Consider the following 17,316-nt stretch of genomic DNA (forward strand, 5'->3'; position numbering starts at 1 on the left):
GAGGGCCAGGGGGCACCCTGAGGCCTATACTGCAAGTCCAGGGACATCGGTGGACCCCTGGTTAGCTTGCTGGGGTCAGGGGCCCTTAGGTGGAGGGCCAGGGGGCACCTTGGGGCCTATACTACAAGTCAAGGAAGAGAATTGGACCCCTGAGAAGCTTGCTGGGGTCAGGGAACCCTAGGTGGAGGGCCAGGGGGCACCCTGGGGCCTATACTGCATGTCCAGGGACATCTGTGGACCCCTGGGTAGCTTGCTGGGGTCAGAGGCCCCAAGATGGAGGGCCAGGGGGCACCCTGTGACCTATACTGCAAGTCCAGGGACATCGGTGGACACCTGGGTAGCTTGCTGGGTTTAGAGGCACCTAGGTGGAGGGCCAGGGGCACCCTGGGGCCTATATTGCAAGTCCAAGGAGAGAGGTGGACACCTCGGTAGCTTGTTTGGGCCAGAGGCGCCTTGGTGAAGAGCCAGGGGGCACCCTGGGGCCTCTACTGCAAGTCCAGGGAGAGAGGTGGATCCCCGCTTAGCTTGCTAGGGTCAGTGGCCTCTAGGTGGAGTGCCAGGGGGCACCCCTGGGCCTATACTGCAAGTCCAGGAAGAGAAGTGGACCCCTGGGTAGCTTGCTGGGGTCAGGGGCCCCAACGTGGAGTGCCAGGGGGCACCCTGGGGCCTATACTGCAAGTCCACGAAGAGAGTTGGACCCCTGGGTAGCTGGCTGGGTTCAAAGGCCAATAGGTTAAGGGCCAGGGGGCTCCCTGGGGCCTATACTGCAAGTCCAGGGAGAGAGGTGGACCCCTGGGTAGCTGCCTGGGGTCAGAGGCCCCTAGGTGCGGGGCCAGGGAGTCCCCTGGGGCCTACACTGAAAGTCCAGGGAGAGAGTTGGACCCCTGGGTAGCTTGTTGGGGTCAGAGGCCCCTAAGTGGAGGACAGGGGGCACCCTGGGGCCTACACTGCAAGTCCATTGAGTAAGGTGGACTCCTGGGTAGCTTGCTGGGGTCATAGACTCCTAGATGGAGAGCCAGGGTGCCCCCTGGGGCCTACACTGCAAGTCCAGGGAGAGAGGTGGACCCCTGGATAGCTTACTGAGGTCTGAGACCCCTAGGTGGAGGGCAAGAGGGCACCCTGGGGCCTACACTGCAAGTCCAGGGAGGGAGGTGGACCCCTGGGTAGCTTGCCGGGGTCAGAGACTCCTATATGGAGGGCAAGGTTGCACCCTGGGGCCTACACTGCAAGTCCAGGGAGGGAGGTGGACCCCTAGGTAGCTTGCTGGGGTCAGAGGCCCCAAGGTGTAGGGCCAAGGGGCACCCAGGGGTCTATACTGCAAGTCCAGGAAGAGAAGTGGACCCCTGGGTAGCTTGCTGGGGTCAGGGGCCTTTAGGTGGAAGGCCAGGGGGCACCCTTGGGCCTATACTGCAAGTCCAGGAAGAGAAGTGGACCCCTGGGTAGCTTGCTGGGGTCAGGGGCCCCCAGGTGGAGGGAGAGGGGCACACTGGGGCCTACACTGCAAGTCCAGGGAGGGATGTGGATCCTTGGGTAGCCTGTTGGGGTTAGGGGCCCCTAGGTGGAGCGTCAGGGGGCACCCTGTGGGCTACACTGCAAGTCCAGGGACATCGGTGGACCCCTGGGTAGCTTGCGTGGGTCTGACACCCTTAAATGAAGGGCCAGGGGCACCCTGGGGCCTATACTGCAAGTCCAGGGACATCGGTGGACCCTTGGGTAGCTTGCTGGGGTCAGAGGCGCCTAGGTAGAGGACCAGGGGGCACCCTAGGGCCTATACTGCAAGTCCAGGGAGAGAGGTGGAACCCTGGGTAGCTTGCTGGGGTCAGAGGCCCCGAAGTGGAGGGCCAAGGGGCACCCTGGGGTCTATACTGCAAGTCCAGGGACATCGGTGGACCCCTGGTTAGCATGCTGGGGTGAGAGGCCCCTAGGTGGAGGGCCAGGGGGCACCCTGGGGCCTATACTGCAAGTCCAGGGAGGGAGGTGGACCCCTGGGTAGCTTGCTGGGGTCAGGGGCCCTTAGGTGGAGGGCCAGGGGGCACCCCTAGGCCTATACTGCAAGTCCAGGGAGAGAGGTGGACCCCTGGGTAGCTTGCTGGGGTCAGGGGCCCCCAGGTGGAGGGAGAGGGGCACCCTGGGGCCTACACTGCAAGTCCAGGGAGGGATGTGAATCCTTAGGTAGCTTGTTGGGGTCAGGGGCCCCTAGGTGGAGCGTCAGGGGGCACCCTGTGGGCTACACTGCAAGTCCAGGGACATCGGTGGACCCCTGGGTAGCTTGCGTGGGTCTGACACCCTTAGATGGAGGGCCAGGGGCACCCTGGGGCCTACACTGCAAGTCCAGGGACATCGGTGAACCTCTGGGTAGCTTGCTGGGGTCAGAGGCGCCTAGGTGGAGGACCAGGGGGCACCCTGGGGTCTATACTGCAAGTCCAGGGACATCGGTGGACTCCTGGGTAGCTTGCAGGGGTCAGAGGCCCCGAGGTGGAGGGCCAAGGGGCACCCTGGGGTCTTTACTGCAAGTCCAGGGACATCAGTGGACTCCTGGTTAGCTTGCTGGGGTGAGAGGCCCCTAGGTGGAGGGCAAGGGGGCACCCTGGGGCCTACACTGCAAGTCCAGGGAGGGAGGTGGACCCCTGGGTCGCTTGCTGGGGTCAGGGGCCCCTAGGTAGAGGGCCCGGGGGCACCCTGGGGCCTACACTGCAAGTCCAGGGAGAGAGGTGGACCCCTGGGTAGCTTGCTGGGGTCAGAGACTCCTATATGGAGGGGAAGGTTGCACCCTGGGGCCTACACTGCAAGTCCAGGGAGGGATGTGGACCCCTGGGTCGCTTGCTGGGGTCAGGGGCCCCTAGGTAGAGGGCCCGGGGGCAACCTGAGGCCTACACTGCAAGTCCAGGGAGAGAGGTGGACCCCTGGGTAGCTTGCTGGGGTCAGAGACTCCTATATGGAGGGCAAGGTTGCACCCTGGGGCTTACACTGCAAGTCCTGGGAGGGAGGTGGACCCCTGGGTAGCTTGCTGGGGTCAGAGGCCCCAAGGTGTAGGGCCAAGGGGCACCCAGGGGTCTATACTGCAAGTCCAGGAAGAGAAGTGGACCCCTGGGTAGCTTGCTGGGGTGAGAGGCCCCTAGGGGGAGGGCCAGGGGGCTCCCTGGGGCCTATACTGCAAGTCCAGGGAGAGAGGTGGACCCCTGGGTAGCTTGCTGGGGTCAGAGACTCTTATATGGAGGGCAAGGTTGCACCCTGGGGCTTACACTGCAAGTCCTGGGAGGGATGTAGATCCTTGGGTAGCTTGTTGGGGTCAGGGGGCCCTAGGTGGAGCGTCAGGGGGCACCCTGTGGGCTACAGTGCAAGTCAAGGGACATCGGTGGACCCCTGGGTAGCTTGCTGGGTTCAGGGGCCCCCAGGTGGAGGGAGAGGGGCACCCTGGGGCCTACACTGCAAGTCCAGGGAGGGATGTAGATCCTTGGGTAGCTTGTTGGGGTCAGGGGGCCCTAGGTGGAGCGTCAGGGGGCACCCTGTGGGCTACAGTGCAAGTCAAGGGACATCGGTGGACCCCTGGGTAGCTTGGGCGGGTCTGACGCCCTTAGATGGAGGGCCAGGGGCAACCTGGGGCCTATACTGCAAGTCCAGGGACATCGATGGACCCGTGGGTAGCTTGCTGGGGTCAGAGGCGCCTAGGTGGAGGACCAGGGGGCACCCTGGGGCCTATACTGCAAGTCCAGGGAGAGAGGTGGACCCCTGGGTAGCTTGCTGGGGTCAGAGGCCCCGAAGTGGAGGGCCAAGGGGCACCCTGGGGTCTATACTGCAAGTCCAGGGACATCGGTGGACCCCTGGGTAGCTTGCTGGGGTCAGAGGCCCCGAGGTGGAGGGCCAAGGTGCACCCTGGGGTCTATACTGCAAGTCCAGGGACATCGGTGGACCCCTGGTTAGCTAGCTGGGGTGAGAGGCCTCTAGGTGGAGGGCCAGGGGGCACCCTGGGGCCTATACTGCAAGTCCAGGGAGGGAGGTGGACCCCTGGGTAGCTTGCTGGAGTCAGGGGCCCTTAGGTGGAGGGCCAGGGGGCACCCCTGGGCCTATACTGCAAGTCCAGGGAGAGAGGTGGACCCCTGGGTAGCTTGCTGGGGTCAAAGCCCCTAGGTGGAGGGCCAGGGGGCACCCTGGGGCCTATACTGCAAGTCCAGGGACATCGGTGGACCCCTGGGTAGCTTGCTGGGGTCAGGGGCCCTTAGTGGAGGGCTAGGGGGCACCTTGGGGCCTATACTACAAGTCAAGGAAGAGAAGTGGACCCCTGGGAAGCTTGCTGGCGTCAGGGAACCCTAGGTGGAGGGCCAGGGGGCACCCTGGGGCCTCTACTGCAAGTCCAGGGAGAGAGGTGGACCCCTGGGTAGCTTACTGAGGTCAGAGACCCCTAGGTGGAGGGCAAGGGGGCACCCTGGGCCATACACTGCAAGTCCAGGGAGGGAGGTGGACCCCTGGGTCGCTTGCTGGGGTCAGGGGCCCCTAGGTAGAGGGCCCGGGGGCACCCTGGGGCCTACACTGCAAGTCCAGGGAGAGAGGTGGACCCCTGGGTAGCTTGCTGGGGTCAGAGACTCCTATATGGAGGGGAAGGTTGCACCCTGGGGCCTACACTGCAAGTCCAGGTAGGGAGGTGGACCCCTGGGTAGCTTGCTGGGGTCAGAGGCCCCAAGTTGTAGGGCCAAGGGGCACCCAGAGGTCTATACTGCAAGTCCATTGACATCGGTGGACCCCTGATTAGCTTGCTGGGGTGAGAGGCCCCTAGCGGGAGGGCCAGGGGGCTCCCTGGGGCCTATACTGCAAGTCCTTGGAGAGAGGTGGACCACTGGGTAGCTTGCTGGGGTCAGGTGCCTTTAGGTGGAAGGCCAGGGGGCACCCTTGGGCCTATACTGCAAGTCCAGGAAGAGAAGTGGACCCCTGGGTAGCTTGCTGGGGTCAGAGGCCCCCAGGTGGAGGGAGAGGGGCACCCTGGGGCCTACACTGCAAGTCCAGGGAGGGATGTGGATCCTTGGGTAGCTTGTTGGGGTCAGGGGCCCCTAGGTGGAGCGTCAGGGGGCACCCTGTGGGCTACACTGCAAGTCCAGGGACATCGGTGGACCCCTGGGTAGCTTGCGTAAGTCTGACGCCCTTAGATGGAGGGCCAGGGGCACCCTGGGGCCTATACTGCAAGTCCAGGGACATCAGTGGACCCCTGGGTAGCTTGCTGGGGTCAGAGGCGCCTAGGTGGAGGACCAGGGGGCACCCTGGGGCCTATACTGTAAGTCCAGGGAGAGAGGTGGACCCCTGGGTAGCTTGCTGGGGTCAGAGGCCCCGAAGTGGAGGGCCAAGAGGCACCCTGGGGTCTATACTGCAAGTCCAGGGACATCGGTGGACCACTGGGTAGCTTACTGGGGTCAGAGGCCCCGAGGTGGAGGGCCAAGGGGCACCCTGGGGTCTATACTGCAAGTCCAGGGACAACGGTGGACCCCTGGTTAACTTGCTGGGGTGAGAGGCCCCTAGGTGGAGGGCCAGGGGGCACCCTGGGGCCTATACTGCAAGTCCAGGGAGGGAGGTGGACCCCTGGGAAGCTTGCTGGGGTCAGGGGCCCTTAGGTGGAGGGCCAGGAGCACCCCTGGGCCTATAATGCAAGTCCAGGGAGAGAGGTTGACCCCTGGGTAGCTTGCTGGGGTCAGGGGCCCCCAGGTGGAGGGAGAGGGGCACCCTGGGGCCTACACTGCAAGTCCAGGGAGGGATGTGGATCCTTGGGTAGCTTGTTGGGGTCAGGGGCCCCTAGTTGGAGCATCAGGGGGCACCCTGTGGGCTACACTGCAAGTCCAGGGACATCGGTGGACCCCTGGGTAGCTTGCGTGGGTCTGACGCCCTTAGATGGAGGGCCAGGGGCACCCTGGGGCCTATACTGCAAGTCCAGGCACATCGGTGGACCCCTGGGTAGCTTGCTGGGGTCAGAGGCGCCTAGGTGGAGGACCAGGGGGCACCCTGGGGCCTATACAGCAAGTCCAGGGAGAGAGGTGGACCCCTGGGTAGCTTGCTGGGGTCAGAGGCCCCGAAGTGGAGAGCCAAGGGGCACCCTGGGGTCTATACTGCAAGTCCAGGGACATCGGTGGACCCCTGGGTATCTTGCTGGGATCAGAGGCCTCGAGGTGGAGGGCCAAGGGGTCCCCTGGGGTCTATACTGCAAGTCCAGGGACATCGGTGGACCCCTGGTTAGCTTGCTGCGGTGAGAGGCCCCTGGGTGGAGGGCCAGGGGGCACCCTGGGGACTATACTGCAAGTCCAGGGAGGGAGGTGGACCCCTGGGTAGCTTGCTGGGGTCAGGGGCCCTTAGGTGGAGGGCCAGGGGGCACCCTGGGGCCTATACTGCAAGTCCAGGGACATCGGTGGACCCCTGGGTAGCTTGCTGGGGTCAGGGGCCCTTAGGTGGAGGGCCAGGGGGCACCTTGGGGCCTATACTACAAGTCAAGGAAGAGAAGTGGACCCCTTGGAAGCTTGCCGGGGTCAGGGAATCCTAGGTGGAGGGCCAGGGGGCACCCTGGGGCCTATACTGCATGTCCAGGGACATCGGTGGACCCCTGGGTAGCTTGCTGGGGTCAGAGGCCCCAAGATGGAGGGCGAGGGGGCACCCTGGGGCCTTTACTGCAAGTCCAGGGAGGGAGGTGGACCCCTGGGTAGCTTGCTGGGGTCAGGGGCCCTTAGGTGGAGGGCCAGGGGGCACCCTGGGGCCTATACTGCAAGTCCAGGGAGAGAGGTGGACCCCTGGGTAGCTTGCTTGGGTCAGAGGCCCCTAAGTAGAGGGCCAGGGGGCACCCTGGGGCCTTTACTGCAAATCCAGGGACTTCGGTGGACCCCTGGGTAGCTTGCTGGGGTCAGAGGCCCCAAGATGGAGGGCCAGGGGGCACCCTGTGGCCTATACTGCAAGTCCAGGGACATCGGTGGACACATGGGTAGCTTGCTGGGGTCAGAGGCACCTAGGTGGAGGGCCAGGGGCACCCTGGGGCCTATATTGCAAGTCCAAGGAGAGAGGTGGCCCCTTCGGTAGCTTGTTTGGGCCAGAGGCACCTTGGTGGAGGGCCAGGGGGCACCCTGGGGCCTCTACTGCAAGTCCAGGGAGAGAGGTGGATCCCCGGTTAGCTTGCTGGGGTCAGAGGCCCCGAAGTGGACGGCCAAGGGGCACCCTGGGGTCTATACTGCAAGTCCAGGGACATCGGTGGAACCATAGTTAGTTTGCTGGGGTGAGAGGCCCCTAGGTGGAGGGCCAGGGGGCACCCTGGGGCCTACACTGCAAGTCCAGGGAGGGAGGTGGACCCCTGGGTAGCTTGCTGGGGTCAGAAGCCCCAAGGTGTAGGGCCAAGGGGCACCCAGGGGTCTATACTGCATGTCCAGGGACATCGGTGGATCCCTGGTTAGCTTGCAGGTGTAAGAGGCCCCTAGGGGGAGGGCCAGGGGGCCCCCTGGGGCCTATACTGCAAGTCCAGGGAGGGAGGTGGACCCCTGGGTAGCTTGCTGGGGTCAGGGGCCTTTAGGTGGAAGGCCAGGGGGCACCCTTGGGCCTATACTGCAAGTCCAGGAAGAGAAGTGGACCCCTGGGTAGCTTGCTGGGGTCAGGGGACTCTAGGTGGAGGCCCAGGGGGCACCCTGGGGCCTATACTGCAAGTCCAGAAAGAGATGTGAACCCCTGGGTAGCTTGCTGGGGCCAGGGACCCCTAGATGGAGGGAGAGGGGGCACCCTGGGGCCTATACTGCAAGTCCAGGAAAAGAGGTCGACCCCTGTGTAGCTTGCTGGGTTCAGGGGCCCCTAGCTGGAGGGCCTGGGGGCACCCTGGGGCCTATACTGCAAGTCCAGGGAGGGATGTGGACCCCTGGGTAGGTTGCTGGGGTCAGAGGCCCCTATGTGAAGGGCCAAGGGGCACCCTGGGGCCTATAGTGCAAGTCCAGGGACATCGGTGGACCCCTCGGTAGCTTGCTGGGGTCAGAGGCGCCTAGGTGGAGGGCCAGGGGGCACCCTGGGGCCTATACTGCAAGTCCAGGGAGAGAGGAGGAACCCTGGGTAGCTTGCTGGGGTCAGAGGCCCCGAGGTGGAGGGCCAAGGGGCACCCTGGGGTCTATACTGCAAGTCCAGGGACATCGGTGGACCCCTGGTTAGCTTGCTGGGGTGAGAGGCCCCTAGGTGGAAAGCCAGGGGCACCCTGGGGCCTATACTGCAAGTCCAGGGAGGGAGGTGGACACCTGGGTCGCTTGATGGGGTCAGGGGCCCTTAGGTGGAGGGGCAGGGGGCACCCCTGGGCCTATACTGCAAGTCCAGGGAGAGAGGTGGACCCCTGGGTAGCTTGCTGGGGTCAGAGGCCCCTAGGTGGAGGGCAAGGGGGCACCCTGGGGCATATACTGCAAGTCCAGGGACATCGGTGGACCCCTGAGTAGCTTGCTGGGGTCAGGGGCCCTTAGGTGGAGGGCCAGGGGGCACCTTGGGGCCTATACTACAAGTCAAGGAAGAGAAGTGGACCCCTGGGAAGCTTGCTGGGGTCAGGGAACCCTAGGTGGAGGGCCAGGGGGCACCCTGGGGCCTATACTGCATGTCCAGGGACATCGGTGGACCCCTGGGTAGCTTGCTGGGGTTAGAGGCCCCAAGATGGAGGGCCAGGGGGCACCCTGGGGCCTATACTGCAAGACCAGGGAGGGAGGTGGACCCCTGGGTAGCTTGCTGGGGTCACGGGCCCTTAGGTAAAGGGCCAGGGGGCACCCCTGGGCCTATACTGCAAGTCCAGGCAGAGAGGTGGACCCCTGGGTAGCTTGCTGGGGTCAGAGACCCCTAGGTGGAGGGCCAGGGGGCACCCTGGGGCCTATGCTGCAAGTCCAGGGACATCGGTGGTCCCCTGGGTAGCTTGCTGGGGTCAGGGGTCCTTAGGTGGAGGGCCAGGGGGCACCTTGGGGCCTATACTACAAGTCAAGGAAGAGAAGTGGACCCCTGGGAAGCTTGCTGGGGTCAGGGAACCCTAGGTGGAGGGCCAGGGGGCACCCTGGGGCCTATACTGCATGTCCAGGGACATCGGTGGACCCCTGGGTAGCTTGCTGGGTTCAGAGGCCCCAAGATGGAGGGCAAGGGGACACCCTGTGGCCTATACTGCAAGTCCAGGGACATCGGTGGACACCTGGGTAGCTTGCTCGGATCAGAGGCACCTAGGTGGAGGGCCAGGGGCACCCTGGGGCCTATACTGCTTGTCCAGGAAGAGAAGTGGACCCCTGGGTAGCTTGCTGGGGTCAGAGACCCCTAAGTGGAGGGCCAGAAGGTTCCCTGGGACCTTTTCTGCAAGTCCAGGGAGGGAGGTGGACCCCTGGGTAGCTTGCTGGGGTCAGAGGCCCCTAGCTGGAGGGCCAGGGGGCACCCTGGGGCCTATACTGCAAGTCCAGGGAGGGAGGTGGATCCCCTGGTAGCTTGTTGGAGTCAGGGGCATCTAGATGGAGGGCCAGGGGAACTCTTTGGGCTTTAGTGCAAGTCCAGGAAGAGAGGTTGACCCCTGGGTAGCTTGCTGGGGTCAGAGGCCCCTAGATGGAGGGCCAGGGGGCACCCTGGGGCCTATACTGCAAGTCAAGGGACATCGGTGGACCCTTGGGTAGATTGCTGGGGTCTGAGGCCCCTAGGTGGAGGGCCAGGGGGCACACTGGGGCCTATACTGCAAGTCCAGAGAGAGGTGGAACCCTGGGTAGCTTGCTGGGGTCAGAGGCGCCTAGGTGGAGGGCCAGGGGGCACCCTGGGGCCTATAGTGCAAGTCCAGGAAAAGAGGTGGACCCCCGGGTAGCTTGCTGGGATCAGGGGCTCTTAGGTGGAGGGCCAGGGGCATCCTGGGGCCTACACTGCAAGTCCAGGAAGAGAAGTGGCCCCCTGGGTAGCTTGCTGGGGTCAGAGGCTCCTAGGTGGAGGGCAAGGGGGCACCCTGGGGCCTACACTGCAAGTCCAGGGAGGGAGGTGGACCCCTGGGTAGCTTGCTGGGGTCAGAGACTCCTATATGGAGGGCAAGGTTGCACCCTGGGGCCTACACTGAAAGTCCAGGGAGGGAGGTGGACCCCTGGGTAGCTTGCTGGAGTCAGAGGCCCCAAGGTGTAGGGCCAAGGGGCACCCTGGGGTCTATACTGCAAGTCCAGGAAGAGAAGTGGACCCCTGGGTAGCTTGCTGGGGTGAGAGGCCCCTAGGGGGAGGGCCAGGGGCTCCCTGGGGCCTATACTGCAAGTCCAGGGAGGGAGGTAGACCCCTGGGTAGCTTGCTGGGGTCAGGGGCCTTTAGGTGGAAGGCCAGGGGGCACCCTTGGGCCTATACTGCAAGTCCAGGAAGAGAAGTGGACCCCTGGGTAGCTTGCTGGGGTCAGGGGCCCCCAGGTGGAGGGAGAGGGGCACCCTGGGGACTACACTGCAAGTCCAGGGGGGATGTGGATCCTTGGGTAGCCTGTTGGGGTCAGGGGCCCCTAGGTGGAGCGTCAGGGGGCACCCTGTGGGCTACACTGCAAGTCCAGGGACATCGGTGGACCCCTGGGTAGCTTGCGTGGGTCTGACACCCTTAAATGAAGGGCCAGGGGCACCCTGGGGCCTATACTGCAAGTCCAGGGACATCGGTGGACCACTGGGTAGCTTGCTGGGGTCAGAGGCGCCTAGATGGAGGACCAGGGGGCACCCTAGGGCCTATACTGCAAGTCCAGGGAGAGAGGTGGAACCCTGGGTAGCTTGCTGGGGTCAGAGGCCCCGAAGTGGAGGGCCAAGGGGCACCCTGGTGTCTATACTGCAAGTCCAGGGACATCGGTGGACCCCTGGTTAGCTTGCTGGGGTGAGAGGCCCCTAGGTGGAGGGCCAGGGGGCACCCTGGGGCCTATACTGCAAGTCCAGGGAGGGAGGTGGACCCCTGGGTAGCTTGCTTGGGTCAGGGGCCCCCAGGTGGAAGGAGAGGGGCACCCTGGGGCCTACACTGCAAGTCCAGGGAGGGATGTGGATCCTTAGGTAGCTTGTTGGGGTCAGGGGCCCCTAGATGGAGCGTCGGGGGGCACCCTGTTGGCTACACTGCAAGTCCAGGGACATCGGTGGACCCCTGGGTAGCTTGCGTGGGTCTGACGCCCTTAGATGGAGGGCCAGGGGCACCCTGGGGCCTATACTGCAAGTCCAGGGACATCGGTGGACCCCTGGGTAGCTTGCTGGGGTCAGAGGCGCCTAGGTGGAGGACCAGGGGGCACCCTGGGGCCTATACTGCAAGTCCAGGGAGAGAGGTGGAACCCTGGGTAGCTTGCTGGGGTCAGAGGCCCCGAAGTGGAGGGCCAAGGGGCACCCTGGTGTCTATACTGCAAGTCCAGGGACATCGGTGGACCCCTGGTTAGCTTGCTGGGGTGAGAGGCCCCTAGGTGGAGGGCCAGGGGGCACCCTGGGGCCTATACTGCAAGTCCAGGGAGGGAGGTGGACCCCTGGGTAGCTTGCTGGGGTCAGGGGCCCTTAGGTGGAGGGCCAGGGGGCACCCCTAGGCCTATACTGCAAGTCCAGGGAGAGAGGTGGACCCCTGGGTAGCTTGCTGGGGTCAGGGGCCCCCAGGTGGAAGGAGAGGGGCACCCTGGGGCCTACACTGCAAGTCCAGGGAGGGATGTGGATCCTTAGGTAGCTTGTTGGGGTCAGGGGCCCCTAGGTGGAGCGTCGGGGGGCACCCTGTTGGCTACACTGCAAGTCCAGGGACATCGGTGGACCCCTGGGTAGCTTGCGTGGGTCTGACGCCCTTAGATGGAGGGCCAGGGGCACCCTGGGGCCTATACTGCAAGTCCAGGGACATCGGTGGACCCCTGGGTAGCTTGCTGGGGTCAGAGGCGCCTAGGTGGAGGACCGGGGGGCACCCTGGGGCCTATACTGCAAGTCCAGGAAGAGAATTGGACCCCTGGGTAGCTTGCTGGGGTCAGGGGCCCCTAGGTGGAGGGCCAGGGGGCACCTAGGGGCCTATACTGCAAGTCCATGAAGAGAGTTGGACCCCTCTGTAGCTGGCTGGGTTCAGAGGCCAATAGGTTAAGGGCCAGGGGGCTCCCTGGGGCCTATACTGCAAGTCCAGGGAGAGAGGTGGACCCCTGGGTAGCTAGCTGGGGTCAGAGGCCCCTAAGTGGAGGGCCAGGGAGTCCCCTGGGGCCTATGCTGAAAGTCCAGGGAGAGAGGTGGACCCCTGGGTAGCTTGCTGGGGTCAGAGGCCCCTAAGTGGAGGACAGGGTGCACCCTGGGGCCTACACTGCAAGTCCAGGGAGTAAGGTGGACTCCTGGGTAGCTTGCTGGGGACATACTCTTCTAGATGGAGAGCCAGGGTGCACCCTGGGGCCTACACTGCAAGTCCAGGGAGAGAGGTGGACCCCTGGGTAGCTTGCTGAGGTCAGAGACCCCTAGGTGGAGGGCAAGGTGGCACCCTGGGCCTACACTGCAAGTCCAGGGAGGGAGGTGGACCCCTGGGTCGCTTGCTGGGGTCAGGGGCCCCTAGGTAGAGGGCGCGGGGGCACCCTGGGGCCTACACTGCAAGTCCAGGGAGAGAGGTGGACCCCTGGGTAGCTTGCTGGGGTCAGAGACTCCTATATAGAGGGCAAGGTTGCACCCTGGGGCCTACACTGCAAGTCCAGGGAGGGAGGTGGACCCCTGGGTAGCTTGCTGGGGTCAGAAGCCCCAAGGTGTAGGGCCAAGGGGCACCCAGGGGTCTATACTGCAAGTCCATCGACATCGTTGGACCCCTGGTTAGCTTGCAGGGGTAAGAGGCCCCTAGGGGGAGGGCCAGGGGGCTCCCTGGGGCCTATACTGCAAGTCCAGGGAGGGAGGTGGACCCCTGGGTAGCTTGCTGGGGTCAGGGGCCTTTAGGTGGAAGGCCAGGGGGCACCCTTGGGCCTATACTGCAAGTCCAGGAAGAGAAGTGGACCCCTGGGTAGCTTGCTGGGGTCAGGGGACTCTAGGTGGAGGCCCAGGGGGCACCCTGGGGCCTATACTGCAAGTCCAGGAAGAGATGTGGACCCCTGGGTAGTTTGCTGGGGTCAGGGACCCCTAGATGGAGGGAGAGGGGGCACCCTGGGGCCTATACTGCAAATCCAGGAAAAGAGGTTGACCCCTGTGTAACTTGCTGGGTTCAGGGGCCCCTAGCTGGAGGGCCTGGGGGCACCCTGGGGCCTATACTGCAAGTCCAGTGAGGGATGTGGACCCCTGGGTAGGTTGCTGGGGTCAGAGGCCCCTATGTGAAGGGCCAAGGGGCACCCTGGGGCCTATAGTGCAAGTCCAGGGACATCGGTGGACCCCTGGGTAGCTTGCTGGGGTCAGAGGCCCCGAGGTGGAGGGCCAAGGGGCACCCTGGGGTCTATACTGCAAGTCCAGGGACTTCGGTGGACCCCTGGTTAGCTTGCTGGGGTGAGAGGCCCCTAGGTGGAAAGCCAGGGGGCACCCTGGGGCCTATACTGCAAGTCCAGGGAGGGAGGTGGATACCTGGGTAGCTTGCTGGGGTCAGGGGCCCTTAGGTGGAGGGGCAGGGGGCACCCCTGGGCCTATACTGCAAGTCCAGGGAGAGAGGTGGACCCCTGGGTAGCTTGCTGGGGTCAGAGGCCCCTAGGTGGAGGGCCAGGGGGCACCCTGGGGCCTATACTGCAAGTCCAGGGACATCGGTGGACCCCTGAGTAGCTTGCTGGGGTCAGGGGCCCTTAGGTGGAGGGCCAGGGGGCACCTTGGGGCCTATACTACAAGTCAAGGAAGAGAAGTGGACCCCTGGGAAGCTTGCTGGGGTCAGGGAACCCTAGGTGGAGGGCCAGGGGGCACCCTGGGGCCTATACTGCATGTCCAGGGACATCGGTGGACCCCTGGGTAGCTTGCTGGGGTTAGAGGCCCCAAGATGGAGGGCCAGGGGGCACCCTGGGGCCTATACTGCAAGTCCAGGGAGGGAGGTGGACCCCTGGGTAGCTTGCTGGGGTCAGAGGCACCTAGGTGGAGGGTCAGGGGCACCCTGGGGCCTATATTGCAAGTCCAAGGAGAGAGGTGGACCCCTCGGTACCTTGTTTGGGCCAGAGGCGCCTTGGTGGAGAGCCAGGGGGCACCCTGGGGCCTCTACTGCAAGTCCAGGGAGAGAGGTGGATCCCCGGTTAGCTTGCTGGGGTCAGTGGCCTCTAGGTGAAGGGCCAGGGGGCACCCCTGGGCCTATACTGCAAGTCCAGGAAGAGAAGTGGACCCCTGGGTAGCTTGCTGGGTTAAGAGGCCAATAGGTTAAGGGCCAGGGGGCTCCCTGGGGCCTATACTGCAAGTCCAAGGAGAGAGGTGGACCCCTGGGTAGCTAGCTAGGGTCAGAGGCCCCTAGGTGGAGGGCCAGGGAGTCCCCTGGGGCCTATACTGAAAGTCCAGGGAGAGAGGTGGACCCCTGGGTAGCTTGTTGGGGTCAGAGGCCCCTAAGTGGAGGACAGGGGGCACCCTGGGGCCTACACTGCAAGTCCATTGAGTAAGGTGGACTCCTGGGTAGCTTGCTGGGGTCATAGACTCCTAGATGGAGAGCCAGGGTGCCCCCTGGGGCCTACACTGCAAGTCCAGGGAGAGAGGTGGACCCCTGGGTAGCTTGCTGGGGTCAGAGGCCCAAGGTGTAGGGCCAAGGGGCACCCAGGGGTCTATACTGCAAGTCCAGGAAGAGAAGTGGACCCCTGGGTAGCTTGCTGGGGTGAGAGGCCCCTAGGGGGAGGGCCAGGGGGCTCTCTGGGGCCTATACTGCAAGTCCAGGGAGGGAGGTAGACCCCTGGGTAGCTTGCTGGGGTCAGGGGCCTTTAGGTGGAAGGCCAGGGGGCACCCTTGGGCCTATACTGCAAGTCCAGGAAGAGAAGTGGACCCCTGGGTAGCCTGTTGGGGTCAGGTGGCCCTAGGTGGAGCGTCAGGGGGCACCCTGTGGGCTACACTGCAAGTCCAGGGACATCGGTGTACCCCTGGGTAGCTTGCGTGGGTCTGACGCCCTTAGATGAAGTGCCAGGGGCACCCTGGGCCTATACTGCAAGTCCAGGGACATCGGTGGACCCCTGGTTAGCTTGCTGGGGTTAGAGGCCCCTAGGTGGAGGGCCAGGGGGCACCCTGTGGCCTATACTGCAAGTCCAGGGAGGGAGGTGGACCCCTGGGTAGCTTGTTGGGGTCAGGGGCCCTTAGGTGGAGGGCCAGGGGGCACCCCTAGGCCTATACTGCAAGTCCAGGGAGAGAGGTGGACCCATGGGTAGCTTGCTGGGGTCAGGGGCCCCCAGGTGGAGGGAGAGGGGCACCCTGGGGCCTACACTGCAAGTCCAGGGAGGGATGTGGATCCTTGGGTAGCCTGTTGGGGTCAGGGGCCCATAGGTGGAGCGTCAGGGGGCACCCTGTGGGCTACACTGCAAGTCCAGGGACATCAGTGTACCCCTGGGTAGCTTGCGTGGGTCTGACGCCCTTAGATGAAGGGCCAGGGGCACCCTGGGCCTATACTGCAAGTCCAGGGACATCGGTGGACCCCTGGTTAGCTTGCTGGGGTTAGAGGCCCCTAGGTGGAGGGCCAGGGGGCACCCTGGGGCCTATACTGCAAGTCCAGGGAGGGAGGTGGACCCCTGGGTAGCTTGTTGGGGTCAGGGGCCCTTAGGTGGAGGGCCAGGGGGCACCCCTAGGCCTATACTGCAAGTCCAGGGAGAAAGGTGGACCCATGGGTAGCTTGCTGGGGTCAGGGGCCCCCAGGTGGAGGGAGAGGGGCACACTGGGGCCTACACTGCAAATCCAGGGAGGGATGTGGATCCTTAGGTAGCTTGTTGGGGTCAGGGGGCCCTAGGTGTAGGGCCAAGGGGCACCCAGGGGTCTATACTGCAAGTCCAGGAAGAGAAGTGGACCCCTGGGTAGCTTGCTGGGGTGAGAGGCCCCTAGGGGGAGGGCCAGGGGGCTCTCTGGGGCCTATACTGCAAGTCCAGGGAGGGAGGTAGACCCCTGGGTAGCTTGCTGGGGTCAGGGGCCTTTAGGTGGAAGGCCAGGGGGCACCCTTGGGCCTATACTGCAAGTCCAGGAAGAGAAGTGGACCCCTGGGTAGCTTGCTGGGGTGAGAGGCCCCTAGGGGGAGGGCCAGGGGGCTCTCTGGGGCCTATACTGCAAGTCCAGGGAGGGAGGTAGACCCCTGGGTAGCTTGCTGGGGTCAGGGGCCTTTAGGTGGAAGGCCAGGGGGCACCCTTGGGCCTATACTGCAAGTCCAGGAAGAGAAGTGGACCCCTGGGTAGCCTGTTGGGGTCAGGTGGCCCTAGGTGGAGCGTCAGGGGGCACCCTGTGGGCTACACTGCAAGTCCAGGGACATCGGTGTACCCCTGGGTAGCTTGCGTGGGTCTGACGCCCTTAGATGAAGTGCCAGGGGCACCCTGGGCCTATACTGCAAGTCCAGGGACATCGGTGGACCCCTGGTTAGCTTGCTGGGGTTAGAGGCCCCTAGGTGGAGGGCCAGGGGGCACCCTGTGGCCTATACTGCAAGTCCAGGGAGGGAGGTGGACCCCTGGGTAGCTTGTTGGGGTCAGGGGCCCTTAGGTGGAGGGCCAGGGGGCACCCCTAGGCCTATACTGCAAGTCCAGGGAGAGAGGTGGACCCATGGGTAGCTTGCTGGGGTCAGGGGCCCCCAGGTGGAGGGAGAGGGGCACCCTGGGGCCTACACTGCAAGTCCAGGGAGGGATGTGGATCCTTGGGTAGCCTGTTGGGGTCAGGGGCCCATAGGTGGAGCGTCAGGGGGCACCCTGTGGGCTACACTGCAAGTCCAGGGACATCAGTGTACCCCTGGGTAGCTTGCGTGGGTCTGACGCCCTTAGATGAAGGGCCAGGGGCACCCTGGGCCTATACTGCAAGTCCAGGGACATCGGTGGACCCCTGGTTAGCTTGCTGGGGTTAGAGGCCCCTAGGTGGAGGGCCAGGGGGCACCCTGGGGCCTATACTGCAAGTCCAGGGAGGGAGGTGGACCCCTGGGTAGCTTGTTGGGGTCAGGGGCCCTTAGGTGGAGGGCCAGGGGGCACCCCTAGGCCTATACTGCAAGTCCAGGGAGAAAGGTGGACCCATGGGTAGCTTGCTGGGGTCAGGGGCCCCCAGGTGGAGGGAGAGGGGCACACTGGGGCCTACACTGCAAATCCAGGGAGGGATGTGGATCCTTAGGTAGCTTGTTGGGGTCAGGGGGCCCTAGGTGGAGCGTCAGGGGGCACCTTGTGGGCCTACACTGCAAGTCCAGGGACATCGGTGGACCCCTGGGTAGCTTGCGCGGGTCTGACGCCCTTAGATGGAGGGCCAGGGGCACCCTGGGGCCTATACTGCAAGTCCAGGGACATCGGTGGACCCCTGGGTAGCT

Source organism: Danio rerio, chromosome 22 (genome assembly GCF_049306965.1).
Source record: "Danio rerio strain Tuebingen ecotype United States chromosome 22, GRCz12tu, whole genome shotgun sequence".
Classification (NCBI taxonomy): domain Eukaryota; kingdom Metazoa; phylum Chordata; class Actinopteri; order Cypriniformes; family Danionidae; genus Danio; species Danio rerio.